This window comes from Acinonyx jubatus, chromosome C1, assembly GCF_027475565.1.
Source record: "Acinonyx jubatus isolate Ajub_Pintada_27869175 chromosome C1, VMU_Ajub_asm_v1.0, whole genome shotgun sequence".
Lineage (NCBI taxonomy): Eukaryota > Metazoa > Chordata > Mammalia > Carnivora > Felidae > Acinonyx > Acinonyx jubatus.
This window is the reverse complement of record NC_069381.1, coordinates 28,370,331-28,379,397: the sequence shown is the minus strand read 5'-3', so window position 1 is coordinate 28,379,397 and position 9,067 is coordinate 28,370,331. Positions and strand designations below refer to the sequence as shown.

General features: G+C 51.6%; 1 long non-coding RNA gene across 1 annotated transcript; it reads left to right on the top strand.

Annotated features, from left to right (window-relative positions):
* Nucleotides 1-1,665: 1,665 nt before the first annotated feature.
* LOC113599420 (uncharacterized) lies at nt 1,666-7,907 on the top strand. The gene is made up of 3 exons (XR_008290761.1): nt 1,666-2,890; nt 3,636-4,412; nt 4,914-7,907. It is a non-coding gene; the product is annotated as an uncharacterized LOC113599420 (long non-coding RNA).
* Nucleotides 7,908-9,067: the final 1,160 nt, after the last annotated feature.

Below are 9,067 nucleotides of genomic sequence, written 5' to 3'. Positions count from 1 at the left end.
ATCCATCCTCCCACTCATCCATCCATTCATCCATCCAACCATCCATCCACCCATCCATCCATCTATCCATCCATCCACTCATCCATCCATTCATCCATTCATCCATCCATCCATCCATCCATCCATCAACTCATCCATCCCTCCATCCATCCATCCATCCATCCATCCATCCAATAGGTATGTACTGAGCACCTACCCTGACCAGGCACTGCTGTGAGTTCTGGGGAAACAGGGGAGAATAAGGTAGAAGAAACTTCTGTATTCAGGAACTGATGACATTCAATTGGAGTGACTGATAAGATAACTACATAAAGATAGAAGGGAAGATGCCAAGGAGGGAGATGGGGAAAGGAAGCCATTTTAGTCAGAGACAGTGTGGCACAATGGGTAAGGACCCAGACTCTGAAGCTAGAATACCCTGTCACTGTGTGGCCTTTGCTGAGCTCCGTGCCTCAGTTTCCCCACCCTTAGGTTGTTACAAAGTACTTGGTGCAGTGCCTGGCACCCAGTGAGTGCTTCTTTGAAGGGGTGATATTTAAGGTTAAATAGGTGCCAGCATATACAGATCAGGAGAAAGTGGAACAGAGAGTGCAAAGGGCCCGAGGCAGGAAAAAGTTTGGCTTGTTTTGGGGAATTAAAAAAAGGCCCAAGTGGTTGGAGAGGGTGAGTGAAGGGAGAGGAGATCAGATTCAAGAGGGGCCAGTCAAGTAGTCTGGCTTGGAGGCCACTGTCACTGGTTGGATTGTAAACTAAGGCCCACGGGCCATCACTGAAGGGTTCTAAATAAAGATGCAGTCTGGTTTGCTTTTTCAGACTTGAGTGTGCTGTGGTGTGGGGCAAGTTTGCAGAGAGCCAGAAGGAGGGGGCAGCTGAGGGCTAGCGTGCCAACCCCAGGCAGGGCTCTGAGCCAAGCCCGGAAACCCAGCCGGGGACTTGTTCCAATAAGGATGGTGGGAGAAACGCCTCCCCACTGTTCCTGAATCTTCTTAATCCACTGGGGTCTTGAAGGGAGAAGCAAAGAGGCCCGGAGGGGAGCTTTTGAGGGATGTTAGTTTGCATCCTAATTGTGTGCTAAACAGGTCCGTGGGCAGGGCCAGCTGCAGAGCCTTAGCTGCCACCAAACTCCGGTGACTCAGGCCACAGAGCTTTAAAATATTTATTTCTGCGGCATTTGGAATTCTGTGCCTGCAAGGGAGCCCCCACTGGGAAGCAGGAAGCAGAAGTGAGTACCTGTTGGCAGCAGCAATCTGGAACCGACCAGGGCTGCGCAGGTCCTGCCTCCCAGGCGAGCGGGGAGCAGTGGAGGCCTGCGGGTGCTCCTCCTTGTGTTGGAGGCAGGTGCCTCGATCGCTCGCTCAGCTGGCGCGCCGTCCCAGGCATCCCGGGGAGGTCACGGCTCCCTCCATTACAAATTGATTTTCCCCTTTAATAGTCTGGGCCCCTGGTTTGCAGCCCACCTCACATTCCTTTTTGGATCCATTTTGAGGGGAAAAAAATATAATGTCAAGTCCTGGGTACATGAGTGTGGTAGTGGACGTGTTCTGGGAGTGCGTGTGTACAGCTGCATCGGGACACAAAGCTCTGACGACCCCCGGGGGCGCGCGCGGTGGGCGGGGGTGCAGTTAGCAGGGTGGTTTAGGTAGCGTTGGAGCTGTAGTAGTTCATTCCCACCACCTGCCAGCACTGCAGCCTTGGCCAAAGCACCACACGTCATTGCCCTTCATCTGAAAAATGGGGCTAGTACCCCTACCTCGCAAGGCTGTCCTAAGTCTTGGCTGAGGCTGCTTGCGCAAAGCACTTGGCCCGGTGCCTGGCTTGGCTGGTCCTGAGGTCTCCATAAATGGTGGGTGTTATTATTGGTGCATTCTGTAGGGTATGAGCGGGGCTCAGGGACGGGCCCCCGTATGACCCATGGGGAGGCTGACCACCGACTCTTGGACACCTGGATCCGGGGAAGGGCTCAGGCTGGGGAGGAGAATCAAGGAAGAGGGGGACAGGCAGCATCACTCTCTCCTCATAGGCGTGACTGCTGGGGGGATGGGGCGGTGGGGGAGCTTAAATGTTTGATGAGTCAGTTTCAGCTTTTTTATTTTGGAGAGTCTGCTGAGGCGGGAGCGGGCTGGATTACCATGAAGTGCTCCTAATTTGCACAGAGAGATAAGGAGCTCATCATAACTGAGAGAGGGGGACTGTTATTTCCAAGCAGCTGCGGCAGGCTGGTCCTAGGTGAGCCAGAATTTCTGGGCTGGGGGTGGGGGTGCCTGGGCTCACTCTGCCTCCATGGCCCCTGTACCAGGTGATCTCAGTCCTGGCCGGAGGTGGCAGGGGAGGGACAGGCACTCCTAGACAGAGGTGGTTGGGAGAAAGACATAGAGAAGCCTGAACTCATATTTCTGAAAATTGGACACGTTATTGAGTTTTATGAATGCCTGTCCTGCCCGAGGGAGGCATAGCTATAAACTCGAGGCTGGGCTGCCATGATCTATCCCCTCCCCCCGTCACTCCCCGTCTCCCCCCCCCCCCCCCCCCGACCCTGATGTCTGAGGCCTGGAGGATGATCCAGCTGCTTTTTTCACTAGGCTTGCTCAGCCTGCAGTCTGGGCTCCTGCTGCTGAAGGGACAGAAGGCGGATGTTGGGAAGAACTTCCTAAGGAAGCATCAAGAGGGGCCTGTGTGATCCTAGCCTCAGGTGGCCTTTACGGAGGGGCTCTGCCGAAAGTCCCCTTTCTGGGCCCTGAGCTCCAGTAGACCCTAGCTTTGGGAGGTTGACTGACCTGATAGGGAGGGACAAGTTGCTGAACTTTCTCAGGCTTGGATGGAGCTCAAGTGGGCAGCAGAGAGGTCTAGGGGACCTCATTCTGGTGGGACAAGCTCCTGGCATCTGAGCAAGGTGAGAGCGTCAGACATTGTCTTGAGGGCTTCTCATAGCAGCTTTCAAGAAGCAGGAATCATTACCCCCATTCTGCGTAGAGGGAAACTGAGGTGCAGAGGGGGCCATCTCGGGAGTGCTTAGTGCTGTCCCACAGGGCTGCGGGCTGGCTCCCAGGCTGCTGCCTGTGGCCACAGCTGCAGAACAGGAGGACTCTCAGGGCAGTCAGGGCCAGCTGCCCTCGGCTGCAGGAAAGACGGGGTCTTAGAGCCCAGAGATTGTGCAGTAGGTGGGCTCATGGAGGCCACCTCCCTGCCGGTCAGTCTTGCTGCGCTGTGGGTGCCGCAGCGAGAGCAGAGTGGACAGCGGCTGCAGAGTGGAAAGAGCACTGGATGGGAGCCTGGCCTCCGCCTGTTCCATAAACATTTATTGAGCACCGTGGTATTACCCCATTCCGTCCCACAACAGCTCTGTGACGTGGACACTGTGCATTTCATTGTGGACACTGTGCATTGCATTCAGCGCGTGCTGATCGGGGGCGGGGGGTGGGTTATAAGGGCGAGCATTTTTCTTTCTTCGCGGTCTATGCGCCAACGGTATGGTTTACACCAACGAATAGTTCTGCGCGATACAGAGCTCTGCCGATTTTGCAACTAAGGAAATAATCATGGTAAGCGTGTTAATGGGTAACACCTGTGAAGCGTTGAACAGTGCCAGGTACTAGATTACGAGCTTCGTTATTTTTGTCGCTGGTTCCGTTCTGCAGATGAGAAGACTGAGGCTGAAGAGGTGGCGCAGGGTCACACAGAGCAGGGATCGGAACCACATCCGGCTGACGCCAGCTCCCTGGGTTCTGGACCGCTTGGGATGTCAGTGAGTCCACCTGCTCTGGCGAGGCCTGTGCTGGGCTCCGGAGAAGAGCCGTGAGCAGGGCAGATGCGGTCCTGGCTCGCTCAGACCTTCAGCAATCTGGCGTGGGTGAGGTAGCCTTGGGGACTCAGGTGGCTTTGCGGGTCCCTGAGCGACTGCTGGCGAGGGTGGGGTCAGGAAGGGGGCGTGTCCAGCACTTCCGCCTTCAGTGTCCCCGCTGCTAGCGGGTTTTTTTGCCCCGTAAGTAATTGTGTGTAAGGCAATTTTGCCCTAAAAGGATGAGAAGATAACTGGTTGACGGTTTGATTTGACAGTTTGTTTTCATTTCTCCGCGGACCCAGTCCCCCCATGTTTATACCACAGAGATCTCAGCCCTCATGATCGTCTGGATTGTGGTGCAGAGTTTGAACTCACATCTGCCAGACAACTTTGGAACGTCTATCAAGGGACGTGCGACAATATCCCAAGAACAAACAATAGCGCAGAAGGCTTTCATGTTGCAATGCGAACCTCATTTGCAAACACGCATCCTAGTTTTTGGAAACGGGTTTTTCTCTTAGGAAGAAATTTTAGGGAGAATCGAAGGCGTGTGACGCTGCACAGAACGATGAACCCACGGGCAAAGAGACACGTGCAATACTCCGACCCAAAGACTCCGAAGACAAGTGTGAAGGTACAATCCTCCAAATAAAACCAGCTATTCGCACCGCATTGCTATGGATTTGTACGTATTTCATTTTATTTTTTATTTTTATTTTTTTTCGATCTGCACGTATTTTAAATGTATTCAAATACTTTGCGTTTTGCAATAGTTTTTTTTTTTACTTTGGTATTCACTTTTCATGTGTCCTCCTGTCCTTTTTAAGGAACACCCCTCTTATTTTTTTTTGTGGTGTTACCTGGGATGGCAAAATTGCCTTATGGCCCATTAGTTATGCGGTGAAAATATGGTAAAAATGAGTGCGACAAAGCTGCTTATGGCAAAGCTGTTTAGAGCCAGAAGGTGGGTGGAGTGGGCACAAGGGAATGCTCAGGAATGCTGCTTGGGGGTGCTGAGGGAAGCGTTAGGGGTGCTTTACAAAGGATGTGTCCATCGGCCCTCCCGCCTCCTTGCCACCGCCTCCCTCCCTCCCCTCCTTGCCACTGTCTCTTGTATACCCATCACCTCCTCCAGGCAGGGCACAAGGTTGGTGTGTACATCTAAGGTGGCACCAGAAGTCATGGATCCATGTACATCAACTGGCTCTCACCAAGAAGTGACAGAAGCCTCAAAACCCAATAAAGCCAAATCTCTGAGCAGGGGAGCCATGAACAGGTACATCAAGGGGCTGATGATAGAGCCTCAGGATGTGTGATGGGAAGGCCAATTAGCTTCTGGGGTATCCGGCCCCAGAGAAGAGGCAGGAGTGTGTGGTGGGCAAGAATGCAGACTTCAAGGTCAGATAAATTTTGGTTCTCATCTGGACTCCTCTACTTACTCCCTGGACGGCCCAGGCAAGCTTAGTGATTTCTCTGAGCCTTGGTTTCCTCTTCCATACAATGGGAATAATAATGTTATTAGTTGTCTATTGCTGCATAACAAATACCACTCCCCGCCCCCCCCCAATTTAGTAGCTGAAAACCATATATATTTATTGTCTTGTAGATTTGGGGGGTCAGGTATCCAGGAGTGGCTTAGCTGAGTCCTCTGCTCAGGGTCTGTTACAGTGAACGGGCTACAGTTTCTCGTCAATGTCATGGGCTGTAGTTTCATCCGAAGGCTGTGCTGGGGAAGGGCTCACTTCCTAACCCATGCGCAGGATGCTGGCAGCGTTCGATTCCTCCAGGGCTGTCAGACTGAGGGTCTCAGTTCCCCACTGGTGGTTGGCTGCAGGCTGCCCTTGGTTTCTTGCCACGTGGGCCTTTCCAGCTTGCTTCGTGACGAATTGCCAGAGAGAGAGAGAGAGGGCAAATGAAGTCACAGTCTTTTATAACCCAGTCCCAGAAGCACGAGGCAATCACCTTTGCCCTATTCTGTTATTACTCATGAGAAGCAACTCACCAGCCCACACTCAAGGTGAAGGGATTGTTACACAAGGTGTTATTATGTGACTACCAGGAGATGGGGATCATTGGGATCCATCTCAGAATACAATAATACCTATTTTAGGGGAACGTCATAAAGAGTAAATGAGAGTCTGCACGTATGTAATCAGCGTGGCACCTGGCACACAGGATCTGCTCAATACAGTGATTATTGTTATTTTGTTGTTATTCTCAAAGCCGTTCTGGGCTGAGGCTGAGATAGGACAGAGCCCAACAACCCACCCCATCTCCACGCAGTCAAATCCTGTGTATCCCTGGGCTCGCCCCAGTGCTCCAGGAAGCTTTCCCCCAGTCAGCTGTGAACTGTACTTCCTTGAATGTCCCCTCCTTGTTTGCAGGGAAGGGAGCACCCACCCCTGGCTGGGCTGACAGTCACGAACACCCCACTAGCATCGTCTATCTCATAGACCTTGGCGGTGGTGGGACTACAACGTTTGAGGTTTACAGATTTCTGAGATATAGCAGCGGAAGGGTTATATACACACACACACACACACACACACACACACGCATATATTTAATCTGGAAGTTACAAATTGTGAAGTTTGCATTGTTACAAAATAAATAGAACTGTGACTTCTGTTTCACAATTTCTGTAGTTCCTTTATGTCCTTTTGGCAGTGCTGGCGTGTTGCTGACAGATACGGGATTTTCTCTCCCTCTGGGAAATCGGAGGAGGGGGTCCTGTGACACCTTCCCACTCTGAGTGCTCTGCTCGTTAAAGATGAGGGAACCACCACTCAGGTGATTGGTCCAAGATCACAACACGGTGGAACCAGGATTTGGTTCTCTGGTTCTAAGCCCATGCATGGTCTTTAGGTTATATTCGTTCATCCATTTATTCAGGAAGCATTGTTTAGTCTCAGCGATGCGCCAGCCTCTGTGCCAGGTACTAGGAATAGAGTGATGAGTACGTTTTTGTGCCAGGTCTAAAATGCCCTGAATGTTCCCCTTCTCTCCTACTTCCATTGGATTATAGCTTTTCCAAACAGAGCCCTCACTTTCTCAACATCTCTCCTTCTCTGTGTCTACCACATGCTTTTGAATTTGAAGTGGGACTATATTTAAGGCGAGGTTCTATCAGCCATTGGTTTGGGTGGAAGTGTAGCAGGAAATGGCTTTAAGGTCCCAAGGGAGAAGGATCTGACCAGATATAGATTTGGATGAAAGGTGGTCAGAGGCCCCGGAGGAAAATGAGGAATGAGGTCTATAGATTAAAGCAACTGAGTAACTTTTAACAGCAGCCCCTTCTCTCTGCCTGGATAGCCCCAGACCTCTCCCCTCTCCCCTCTCTGCTCTCCCCTCCATGGCCCTTGAGGAGTTAAACCCAAGCCACTGCCTTCCTGCCCAGTGAGCCAGGTGATGGGATTGCAGTTAATGGCAATCTGAACAAGTTTGGTCAGGTTGAAATACATAAGGAGATTGAAACATGAAAATGCCCTCGAAATTTATACAATTGATATATTGTAGCTCAGCCAGCTGTTAACTCCATTGTGTGAAAGATGGCAGAAATAATTTGTAACCAGCCTCACATTTGTTTACTGAACCTTTGCAAAGGAGGGCACGGGAGAGTCAGCTGTGTCACCAGGAATATCCCCACCCTCCCAGCCCCCCATCAGGCCCCACCACAGCAGTCCCTCGGCCAGACGCGAATTGCTTCTCAGTGGGACGTTTGTGGGCTAGGCACTGGTCATGTGGTGGTGAACAGAAGGGACAGTCCCGCCCTCCTGAGCTTACTTACTGGCGGGAGAGAGATTGTAACAAAGGAATATACTAGTAACTACAGTCCGGTAGTTAGAAGTGCTCTGGAGAAAAGAAGGGTAATGGGATAGAAAGGGAAGGGAGTTGGTGAAGGGGGAGCTTAGGGGAGCTTCCAGACACTGGGGCCCTAAACAATTCTTGACATGTTACAAGTGCAAGCCTCACTTACGTCTCTGTTCTATAGCTTTCCCTTCCATTTACTAGCTGTGTATCTTTGGGAAAGTGACTTAAACTCTCTGAGCTTCCGATGCCTCATCTGTAAAGCGGGAATAATAAATATCTGTCACAGGATTATTTGAGACAAAATGTATTAAAGCTCATTGCTCCCTGTAAAGTGTTCTATGTGTGTGAATTGTTAAGATTGCAATTACGGTGCAAGATCATTCATACACTCATTTATTCTTTCCTTCACCAAATATTTATCGTGCGCCTTCTGTGCGCCTTAAGGGGCCCCCCCCACTCCTGATTTGCTATTCTGGCCCCAGCACAGAAAGACTTTGGCCTGGTTGAGCTTGGGCTGGAATATTTAAACAAGATTTTACCAAAGTCTTGGGAATGACAGCAGGGAAATAAACATGGCAGAGCTTGTAGGTTGTGTGTAAATGAGCATGTTCGTATGTCTGTGTCTGTGTGTACATGTGCATATTCATGTGGTATGGGGGAGGTGTTAGGGGACCATGCTTCGTTTCAGGGCACAAGGTGACTTTACCCCATTTGGGGTCTGTAATATTCCTAAACCTCTTACATCCCCTCACCCCACGACAGGGGGACAGCTCAGAGGTCGCCATTCCCATTTGGTGGATGAAACTGAGGCCTCATCAGATCTCCGGCTTGGAGAAACGAGCACCACACAGCCCCGAGCTCCTGCTCCAGCCTCTGCCCTATAACCCCCCCCCCCCCCCAGCATCCTGTATCACCCCCTGCCTCGACTTCTCGGGGCTCCCAAACGTACCAGGTTCTGTCTCCTCCCTTCTGGGGACGAAGGAGGGCCTAGCCTGGCGTGGCTCCCCATGGCCCCCAGAGTGCCTGCTGTTTTTGGCTTCAGTCCTGGGTGGGGGCAGGACCACGCTGCCTTTGCTCCCCTGGCAACTGGCTGGAGTCCTGAATGTACTAGGTCAAGGCTGCCTTTGGCCCATAATGTTCTGACCCTTCCATAGAGCTCTGGAGTGTTGCTTCCGCCCAGAGAAACCTGTCACACCACCTCTAACTCCCATGGGACCCCCAGGTTGACGTCTCCGTGTGGTTCTTTACAGAGGTTCGGTAGACAAATGTATGATTGGTGGCAAATTATTTCTGCCTCCGTGTGGCCCCTCTGGTTGTTCTCCTGTCCTATCTGCTGTGTGTCAATTGCTAACATCCTCTTTAGAGGAGTTCGACCTTGGTCCACTTTATTTTCCTCCTCAGCTAGCCCACCACCACCGGATGCCAACACATCAGGACAAACACTTCCATCCATTCACACGTGCTCTGTTCTCTGGAGCC